The sequence below is a fragment of the Mycteria americana genome, chromosome 3 (assembly GCF_035582795.1).
Source record: "Mycteria americana isolate JAX WOST 10 ecotype Jacksonville Zoo and Gardens chromosome 3, USCA_MyAme_1.0, whole genome shotgun sequence".
In the NCBI taxonomy this organism is placed as follows: domain Eukaryota; kingdom Metazoa; phylum Chordata; class Aves; order Ciconiiformes; family Ciconiidae; genus Mycteria; species Mycteria americana.
Window position 1 is genome coordinate 89109556 of NC_134367.1, and position 10865 is coordinate 89120420.

Genomic DNA, 10865 nt, shown 5'->3' on the forward strand with positions numbered 1-10865 from the left:
CCATTAAAATTGTCCTTTCTTTAGCACTATATAAAAATATATTAAAAAGAAATCTTCCTTTCCATTTAAATAGAAAATGACATCTACCCATACATAACACATGCAATTCTATGCACTTTATTTATCCATCATATAACATTTTCCTCCTAACTGTGTTATTTTCTAACTTAAGGGAATGTTTTTCTCTCTACACCAGTCTCCCTGCTCAAAAGTAATTTAGGATCCTCCCTCTCGGACTTGGCCCTTCAACAGATCAGTTACTCTGGTTTCCCTCACTTTTGTTGGTGCTTCTTTAGACTTTAATTAGTTGCTCTCCTCACCCCTAATTTTCTTTCCATTATTCACCCTTAGTCCTTCCAAATGCCTCTCCTCCTCCTGTTTGCCAAGAGCAGTGACAAAGGGGTGACAAAAAGAAGAGCAGGCTTTCAGGAGGGGACTGGATAGTCTCAGGGGTCCCACCCCACTGGGGCTTTAAACCCTTTCTGAACCTTTCAGTACACCGTCAGTGTTGCAGGAGAACCCAGGCATTTATCTTTTCCTAGTTCTGCTCTCTTACAGCCTTGTCTGTCCTGTTCTGGCTGTTCTTCTCATGCTTTACCCTACATCTGACCATCACAATATACTCCTGGTCTCTTCTGTATGTCCTTAACCCATCTACCCTCAATTAATATTGCCTTCAGAGTTCCACATTCAACACACCATTACTTTAAAAGAGAATATCATTCTTGAAATACTCTGCTGCCTTTTATGATAGCAGGGAGCATGTGGAGCAAGTCTTTCTTTCTCCCTTTTCATCTCTCCTCATGGAATCCTCATTAATCATTATTAGAGCCAGTCAGAAGTTTTCAGACATTTTTAAAGTGCTAATTTGTCACAAGTGAGGTTGCATGACAAAGGGTCAGTTCTGATGATTTCTTAGCCCAAATAACCCCTTATCTATATATCTCGATAGATAGACTCTATCTGTAGAGACTCTGCCCGGAGGCTAGGAGTTTGTTTTGGAGAAATACCACTACATTGGGCTGTGCTCCTCTCTTTCCCTGACATTCACTACTGCTCACTATCAGAGTCAGGATGCTGAACTAGACTGACCTTGCCTTGTCCTATCTATAATCTCTCCATGATATTTTAATATTAAATGAGGTCCAATTCATCTCAGAAACGAGGCGGTCGTTTGCCATAAGGCCTATTATTTGCACAGGAACTAGATCATTTAGGTCCTAAGGATGGTTTCGGACCTAAGGATGGTTAATGCCTGATTACAAGTAGAGCTAACAGTGTTCAAGGGACTGAAATTCAGGTTTCCGGCACCAGTTTGGTGAACCAGTCCCTCCTCAGTAGCATCCTTCTCTTATTCCACTTCTGCATGGCATTCCCCTTTCTGCCATGGTACCCTTTGGGCCTCCAGGTGGGCTGTCAGTCAAGGGTCAGTACACAAGTCCTTTTTAAGATCCCAATGCCATTTTGCTTTTCCTGTACTGGATGAAATACTTCAGCAATCCCACCAAGCACAAGGAAGGGCTGCAAAGCTACACTAGGACATCACAAGTCAGCCACAGCCCGTGTTTGTCACCCTGTAAAGGGCAAGCACCCACTGACCCCATAGAGACAAGAATCCCTCTTTCCCCTTTTTCAAGAAGTAGCTTTTCTTGCTTAAAAAAGCCAAAAAACAAAACTATGAGTTTCTGAGAAACAGTGTCTCAATTCAGAGCATTCAAAGACTCACACAGCTTCTAAGCCTGGCCTTGGAAAAGGGCTGCATCCTCCAACATTAAAACCAGGATTCATTTTGGCTGTATTCAGAGCCATTCAGAAGTTTACTGACCACACACTTACCAAGTGTTTCATATCACCTAATTTGTAAGAAGATATTCAGTTCAGGAAATCAGACACCTACAGTTTCTTGAGATTTTTGTTGTAACCTGCCACATATACACATTTACTAGAGTGGGGCTGTGAACTCAGAAAAATTAGATAGACTAAACCCCTCTGCATAGCAGTCAGTCTGTGAAAGAGGAGGTAGCATTGTGAATCAACTTCCAAAATACTGTTTTCCTGCAAGAAGACAGCATGAAACAACCATTTCAAGAGAGTATCAATTAATCTCTCTAAGGGACTATTAAGACAATCATAAGTAGGTTTTAAAGTGGAGTGTCAGCTCCAGCGTACCTTCCTGCTGATATACCAGAAGAACCACATGGTCAATATATGTAACTAAAACCAATTGATCTCAGAAGACAGAAGCAAGAAGATGCAAGTGTGGCAGGACAACTCACAACTGGCAGCCAACAGACCAGCTCTTGCCTAATGCAACTTTTCTGTTCGAGCTGACTTAAAAAAAAAACAAACAAAAACCAACCCCGAAACCCAAACAAAAATCCCCAAGAAACCCAAACAACACCCCCACACAGACACTTAATGTCCAGATGACCACCTTCTTGGGTTGTTCTTCCCTCCTGTTCTGATGCCCTGCACCCTCTGTAGTACACACAGTACACTCCTGTCATCATTTTACTCTTTAAGACTCTACAATACACCTTTCTCCTTCCCCTCTTGCAATGTTTTGGTCAAAACCAGAGAAGCAGCCACACACTTTTCGTGGCACCAGAGCGCTGCCAGCTCTTAGGCTTCTCCTCTGTTCCCTCTCCTCAGTTCACAAAGAATGGCTTCTACAGATTGGGAAGGCCTTGCTAAACAAAACCACATGAACCACCTAAAACTTAGAAGAATATTGTATGCTAACAAAAGGTACTACCATGGTCCAACCGCATACCTTAAATCTGTGATGGGCAAAGCTGAGTAAACAAACTATTTTTGAATATTCATTAAACCATGTTAGCATGCTTTCAAGATGGCCATTTTTGTAATGAGGGCATGCCACACAGCGAAGCCCAGAGCATTCACAAATGTACATATCCCAGCAATAGGATGCTTATTTTTTCCTTCCTGAAGCTGTTGGCTTATTTGTTTTTTAAGTTCTACAGCCTCAGGAGAAGTACATGCAGACAGAGGCTGTACCTCAGACTTCTCCCCCACACTACTTCCTACATAGGAAACGTGTCCAGTACATTAAAAAGAAAGAAAGAAAGAAAGAAAAAAAAGAATTGCTAGATGCCAGGTTGCTTTGCCTGTCTAGGCACTGCTCCGACAGTCCTACAAGGCTGTTGCTACAAAATCCTGAGGTCTGCTAAGGTAGCTCCAGAAGACACCAAAGCATCAGAAAGCAACTGGGAAAGCGCAGAACTACCTTTCACCACAATCTTGGCCTCAGATCTCTTCACTCTTACCTTTGGAAGCAGCATCCCAAAGTCTAGCTACTTTTCTGTTAGGCCCCAGAATATGTCAGCACAGAAGAGAAGGGGAAAAACCCCTCAGCACAGTTTGTGAGAGAAGGAAACAGAGCCTTTCCCTTTCTGCCCTCTCGCCTCCCACCACACAGGCATGGGCTCAGAGAGCTACACAAAGCTTAACTATGCACTAGCAAACAAAAGCACAAGCCTTAGTGACACAACTTTAAGAACATACACCATAAATCAAGAAATTTAGAAAAGCAGGATAAAGAAATGAGGTCAGAGGTTTTTGTTGGTGGTTTGGTTTTTTTTAGGAAGCCACATTTTATCCAATTAAGTTTACCTCACTGTAGAATGCTCCCTGGAAAGAAAGCCATTTTGTCATAGACTGCTCTTTAACCCACTCTGCTGGAGCAAATCTGCTCAGCCTTTATTTTCAGGATGAGGAAAACCAGCATCATTTCACATGACAGACTTAGCAGCAACAGAAACTCTTCTGGCAAAACAATAAAGCAACTGCTAGCAAATGGCTACAGGTAATTTCCTAGGAAAGCATCCAAAAACTCAGTAAGCCCCCTGCTAACTCTCTGAGAACAATTACTTGACAATAAGCATCAGAAGAAAAGCACTGTCACTTAACCTTGCTGTTCCACATCCATAGTCCACTCCCAGGAGCATACCCTTACCAGAAGGCAGACAGCCCTTCCAGCAGGTATTATAAACCACTACCAGGTATCCCATCAGGTCACGCTGCTTTAAAGGAACAGAGCCAGCAAAACCGGGGGGGGGGGAGGGTCAAAAGTTTTCTAGGGGTTTTCTGCTGCAAGGTAGCTAAACCAAGAGCGAACAAGCTCCTAAACTATCCACCTAAAGTTTTCTGATAGCGAACATAAAGCAAACCATCCTTTTAAATAACATCAGGCCAACGTGTTTTGTGCAGCACCCTGAATTATCAGTATTTGCAATCCAAGGCTCTCTGTCCTATAGCTTTTCCTATGTCCCAGGACCCCTGTGATTCTGCTGAGTTCATTACAGGGTCAGGGCCTAAATGAGATTCTGGATTTTATGAGTTCTTTTTCATACAAAAGAAAACAGAACTGCCTGGCAGTTCCTCTCTGAGATGAGGCATCTGCACTTGTTTCTCCCGCTCCACTTATCAGCAAAGTAAGAGATCCCCAACAGCAAAAATTAAAACAAGTAAGAAGCAAGGTGAGCACAGCATGCCAATCATAACATAGAACTGTTGTAACAATCCTATTATCCATACAGGACAGTATTTCTGAAATAAAATAAAAGCTGGTTGCTAAGTGACAATAGGGTCCTTGTCTATCATTTACAAACTCAAGAACTTAAAACCACAAGTACTGAAGTATTGTTAAAAAGGAATGAAAAAAGACACATGCACTCCAAGCACAGCTCTCACACCTTCAAAACAGAGAAGAATCAGACTGTCTACAATATCTAGAAAGTTTGTTGTTGTGATTGTTGCCAGTATATGTCACATGGGAAAGGCTCAGATACTCTAGTTACGGACAGCACTGTGAAATTCTAATATACTGACACACAAAATGCAATTAAGAGTAAAAGTAAAAAAAAAACAAAACCCACTTGAAAAAGAAGCAATTATGTGAGAAAATAATGTTATAACTGATCAGCTTTAAAGGAAATGAATACAGAGCATTCAAATGGCAAATCTTTAAATGAATGCTTAAAACCAACATTTTTCCTTTATCTTCTATTTCTTCTCTGAAGCTGGACTCATCACAGAAGCCAACAGGCTTTTTTAACTCCATAGTAACTCACTCTAGCAATCCCTGTCCAAGTTCTTAGGCTTGCCAATATGAGAGTTTGTACCTAATACCATGCTTTAGCAACCAGCAATAAATCAGAAGCAAGCTTTAGGTCCACTGTTTATTTGAAGCACCCTTATTATGGGGAAATATTTCTGGTAGTGTTTCCTTTTGTTCCTTTGTACTTCTCCCTTTCTGGTTTATAGCTTTCCCTGTATTATCTTCCCCATTTGTATGTATTTCAGATGCTTTCATATACTTGAAATACTTCACCATAATGATGCAGAACTTCACTTTGCTGGAACATTGAAATGCCTGGCTTGAACCTGACTCGCCCTGGCAGCGGATCGCAGCGTGTGGCAGCCCACATGAAATGGGTTGAAGATCTCCGTCTGCTTCCAAGTGAACAAGGACTGCTTTGGAGAACGCTACCCCAGATAACCCCCAAACTGACAGCCCGGGAGGGAAGTGAATGGACGTGGGTGCTGAGTCACTTTTCACTTTCATCGCTGCGAACAGGTAACAAACCCACAGAAGCCAATTTGGATACTCAGCAGGGAAATTTCTCTCACGCCTTCCTCCTCCTTCTCCCCGCCATGCAAGCCGTTACTGGTGTGGAGGGGACCACATTGGAAACTTGCACTTGTGGAGCCAGGGACGGAGCGCTTCCCTTTGCAAGAGGGCTAACCGAAACCCTTCAGGAGCCAACGGCTGGTGCGCGCTCATCACCCACGGCCGGCCGCGCGTCGGGCACAGGCTGCCCGTGAACGAACAAGCACCTGGAGGCCAAAGATACCTCTGAGCCGAGGCTGGAAAAAGTCTGCAGCCTGACGCAAGAAAGGGAAGAATTTGGCTGGGACGAGCGCTGTGGCCTTACGGGGAGGCTGTGGCTTGCAGGCAGAGGGCAGGGAAAAAAGCATGAAGCGTCAACGATGGAGCAGCCCACCCTGTGCGGGCTGAAGCAGAAGGGCTGGTGGAGCAGCGAGGAGCCTGCCTGCCTGCCTGCCTGCCTGCCTGCCTGCCTGCACAAGGGTGGGCTGTCAGCAGCCTCATGCTGGGATGCTACAGGGTGCCTTCTTGGGTGATATCCAGAACGGATTTGAATAAAGCGAAGTTTAAAAAAACATTTAATAAATACCAGTGGTAAACACTGTGCTCTTCCAGAGTGTGTTCTGGATTTTAAGCAGTTTTGTTGAAATCTGAAGTTTACTTCGCTTCTTTCGTCAAATTTATTAAACTAATTTATTACTGCTTCTCCTGGAATTGCTTCAGAGATTCTGTTAATTCTAGAGAATAACAAAAATGAGAAAACTCCTTAGCATTAAGAAAAGGAAATTTATGAATCGCAGTATTTTAATTAGCAATAAACTTGCTTGTTGCAGGGCACCAAGATCTCTTAAAATCCTAACAGCCTATATTTTAAAATAAAAGCATTTAAAACTGGGCAACAGTATGTTAATTTTCCCCTTTCTGCCCTTTAGGTATTATATTTGGAACCACACTTGTGGGGATAAAGGAGAAGTATTTTCTTTCAGTACTTTTAACAGTCTGATGTTTTATCTGAATTGGAAATTGCATTTGATTTCTGTCTTCTTTTTTCCAGTCTTTACTGTGGCTGCATCTGCTGAAACTGGGGGTGTAAGAGAGGGAGAAGTGTGATTTACAGTGGTGGAGCTTACTGCCGAACTCACTGGTGTTACTTATGTGAGGTAAAGCTAAGCATACATATATGCCTCATGATTGGGATTGAGTGTCAGTATATGCCTCAAGACTGGGATTTTTCCATTAGCCATTTAGATCTGCTGATATTTGGGATCACTAGATCCTCCTCTCTTTTCAGTTTTTTTCAAAACTTAAAAGATCCTTTATATATCATTCTGACAAATAGAACTTTTCTGTCTGATTGTCATATCCAGTATATCTTTCATCCTTTTGTTTTCTGATGCTTCTGTTTCAAGCATTTGACTGTGTTTTCTCACTTCTGTTCTTCATTTTTGTTCTATTTTGAAATCCTCTCAGGTTTCATTCTAATTCTTCTTCTAACACTAACACCTCACAGATCTTTTCTCTTCCTAGTGCATACTATCTGTCTTTCTCAGTAGATAACACATATGCTCTCTCTCTCTCCAGCTTCCAGATATTAGCACTTTTATTCTTGATTTCCAAGTGACAATATAAGTGATTAATTCCGTGCAACTATTTGTGATCACAAAGTTGACAAAAAAGAGCTCTTACAAGCTAGGTTTGGCTGTGAAACCTTATGCTTAATATAAAATCAATTCTTATCTGCTGCAATCCACCAGGCTATTGTAGGATGTTGGGAGGATGGACAAAAGAATTTGGTGATGGCTCTCTTAAAAGCAGAAGACATCTTCCCAACATCAACCATTGGGTTGCTGCTAATGGCACTGGCTCCTTCATAACTATCCACACCTTATGCAGATCCAAATGCCAGGCCTGGAGCTTTGAGTGATCTGTGAATTTATGGAGCTTTTTCCTCCCGCCTTTTGTCACTCTGATATTACTGAAGATTGTTCCTACTGAGAAAAGGAGATGGGTATTTACTTCTTTCAAAGTCTCAAGTCAGAGATTCTCCTCTGTGTTTCTCATTTCTCAAATCTACAGGGAAGCCAATAGCTCTAGGCTGATTAACTTTATGCATTCATATTTTATGGCAATGCATATAGGTTGGAAAGTGATAAAAAGCAGAGCTCTAAAAATCAGCTTCTTCCTTCTACTATTCAATCAAAGTAATCCCACAAAGCCAGAAAATCTCTTTTAGTCCTTTCTGGGACTGTGTCATATTTACTGAGGAGGTCTTCAGTCACTCTGGAAACTGGACTTCTGAAAATATGCTGAAAATTTTGGCTGCTAGAGTTGTTTAGGAGAACAAGAGAGTCTCAGACTTCTGAAATTTTAGATCAGAAGAATCATGTGTATCTCCATGGCTACCAGATCAGTTCAAGCATCCTGGCAGATTTCTGGTAGACATTTTGGAAGGTTTCATAGATAAACTGCTTAGTGAAAAGACTACTGTAGCCATGCAGGCTTGCTGGTGAGAACAAGGCTGTATATATTTGACCATCAGTCAGAAGGGAGGACATATTACTGCACCACCTTGCTATTTGACCTTGTTAAACTTGCTCATGTCAGGGCTAGAGATCAACAAAGTGGCCTTTTTAGTGTCTTGGGATCTCGCAATCATGGGCCTGTCTGCATCTCTCTGAAATCTGGACTCCTAGCATGCAAATATTTCACTATGGGAAGCGGAGAAGTGGTGGTGCCACTGAAGGGAAGGCTTCAAGGATGTGTCAGCTTCCAGGAGCATCTTTGGATGTTTACAGAGGCACACAGGACACAAAAGGAGAACCTTTTCAAAAGGCTCAGCACTTGGGTATGCCATCTGCCCTAGGCCCCACATTCTTCCCACATGCCTCCCTTCTTGCTACATGCTCTACATTTTCTTATTCTACATTTTCTGATTTCTACAAATTAACCTCAGCTTCACCTCTTTAATACTAAATTTTAGTTCTCTCTTCAATCATGTATCTTCAACGTGTCTTGGATGCTCCACACTACACCTAAGAGACAAACTACTTGCATAGGGGATGGGGAGAGAGATACAAATATTATCCTAAAGATATTCTATACTATCTTAAAGATATCCTAAAATATACAACACTAACACTCAGCCCACATGCAATAGATATATGATACAATATCACTTTTCAGGTAAGGCATTCTGAGCTTTTGGAGGTTTGTTCTTAATCCTGTAAATAACTACAGATGGAAAATCACTTACATGTGTTAGTGTTTGAAAAATGGGGGTTAAAAGACTTATCCAGGGTCACAGCTGAAGTCTGGTAACAGAGGAACAACACTTAATTTCACTGGCAGATTCTGTCTAGTTTAGCTGCAGTGGTTTAAGATCTTACTGTCCCAGCAGCTGCGCTGCTTGAGAGGTGACAAAATGGGATGCATGATCACTCCCTGGGTCACAGCTTTGTTTATCAATTTAAAGTATTAAATGTGCTGTGCTGTGTTGAACAGCCAGGGTGAGGTGAAAGGAGGTGGAAGGAGATGTACTGGGGCATCCACACCCATTGCTATCTGATTCTTCTGTTAGAGAGGGAGAGATGCCAGCTGGCAGTGGACGGTAAGGTCACCAGGAGACAATAGTATTGCCTCAAATCACTGCAGCAAGGTTTGGTCTTCAGGCTTGCAGACCTTGTGGTTTAGTTAAAAACTACCCTGCCTCTTAGACTCTGTGTTTGGTTGAGTTAATCTAAACTGACAGTAACTATAGCTCTCAAGGTGGCGATGATGTATACAGCAATGCCAATAAATACTGCTGTATCATTAAAGTATATATAAAACAGATAGAAGATGTGTTCTGTTTTAATTATATACTTCAATAAGCAATTATAAGAAAATAACTGTCTCACACTGTAACTGATACCACTTTTAGGTTTATTTACATAGCTATCCAATTCCTGATGGTAAATAGTGATGCCAATGACATAGAACTGTGAAAAGGTTACCTATCTAGGGTTTACTGATCCTCAGTTTCAGATGGATTATTAAACTTGTATTTCCACTTCGTAAAGTTCAGTTAGCAGCTTAAAACTCATGGTTATATTAGGTAGCCCATTTTCACTGTCCTGCATAATCTTAGCCATAACTTCCTTAAGTCAGCAGGTAATTGATTACAGCTTTCCTAATGCTGCAAATCTTTACATGTTGGAGTAATCTTACACACTGATCTGTGTATGATCGGTGTGTCTGATCAGCAACTGTCTGATCAGCAGCTGTGGCTTAAGCAGTTGTTGCTCCCTACGTTATGCTGTGCAAGTATTTATGTGGCTATTCAGCAAATGAGAACTCATCTCGCGGAGAAATAACCCATTAGTACTTTGTTGCCTATTTTTTTCCTGGGTTATTTTTCAGGTTGTTTGTCATTTCCCTGGTGTGGTTCATTGCACAGCTTCATAAATGCTTAAGTGATACAGTTCTGAATGTCCAACCCTAAGACAATTTAAATGGCTTTATCAGGATATTTAAGTGCCTCTTCCTATTAAGTCTCCTTTATCTCCGTCTGTCTACAGTATCTATTGGAATCAGTTTAGCATGTTGCAGTTTCCCCCCCTCCTTCGGGCTCTGCATGTGATAACTACTTGTCTTTCTGTCCCACAAGGCTAATGTCCTTATCGTATCTTCCTTTGCAAACACTCACCTCTACCTTGAAGATACCAACTGGCCATTTTACTGCCATAGTCCGAACGATTTAACATAATAAAGGTAAATTTGTTTGAAAATGATGGCCACTGTACTCTGCTGAAGGGATGCAACTTCTATTTCAGAGCTGAAAAAGGGATCATATGTCCAAAACCAGTCTTTTTTTTTTCACCAGCTCTGTCAGCTAGTCTAATAAATGATGATGCTTCTTTTTTCAAGCCCTGCTTTTGCTTCCTCGGTGGGCCTCCACATGAACAGAGCATGACTGAAGCTAGTTCAGAACGGCAGGCATCTGAGTTGGGAGAGGGCAAGCCACTGATGGACCAACAGCCCCTTCCACCCGCTGATGGAGGATTGTGCTGATAGTCTCAGGCTGGTGCTTGGTGGCAGGTCTGTCTTTGCTCAGCCCGGGTCAGTTGGCCTTACGCCATCCCTTCTGCTGCACTAGCCCAGCTCAGAACCTGGCAACCACAACAACAACAAAAAAAGAGTATTTTTTCGCTGAATCAGTTTCCTACTCAGATCCTTTCATGGCCGTGTCCTGGGGCAT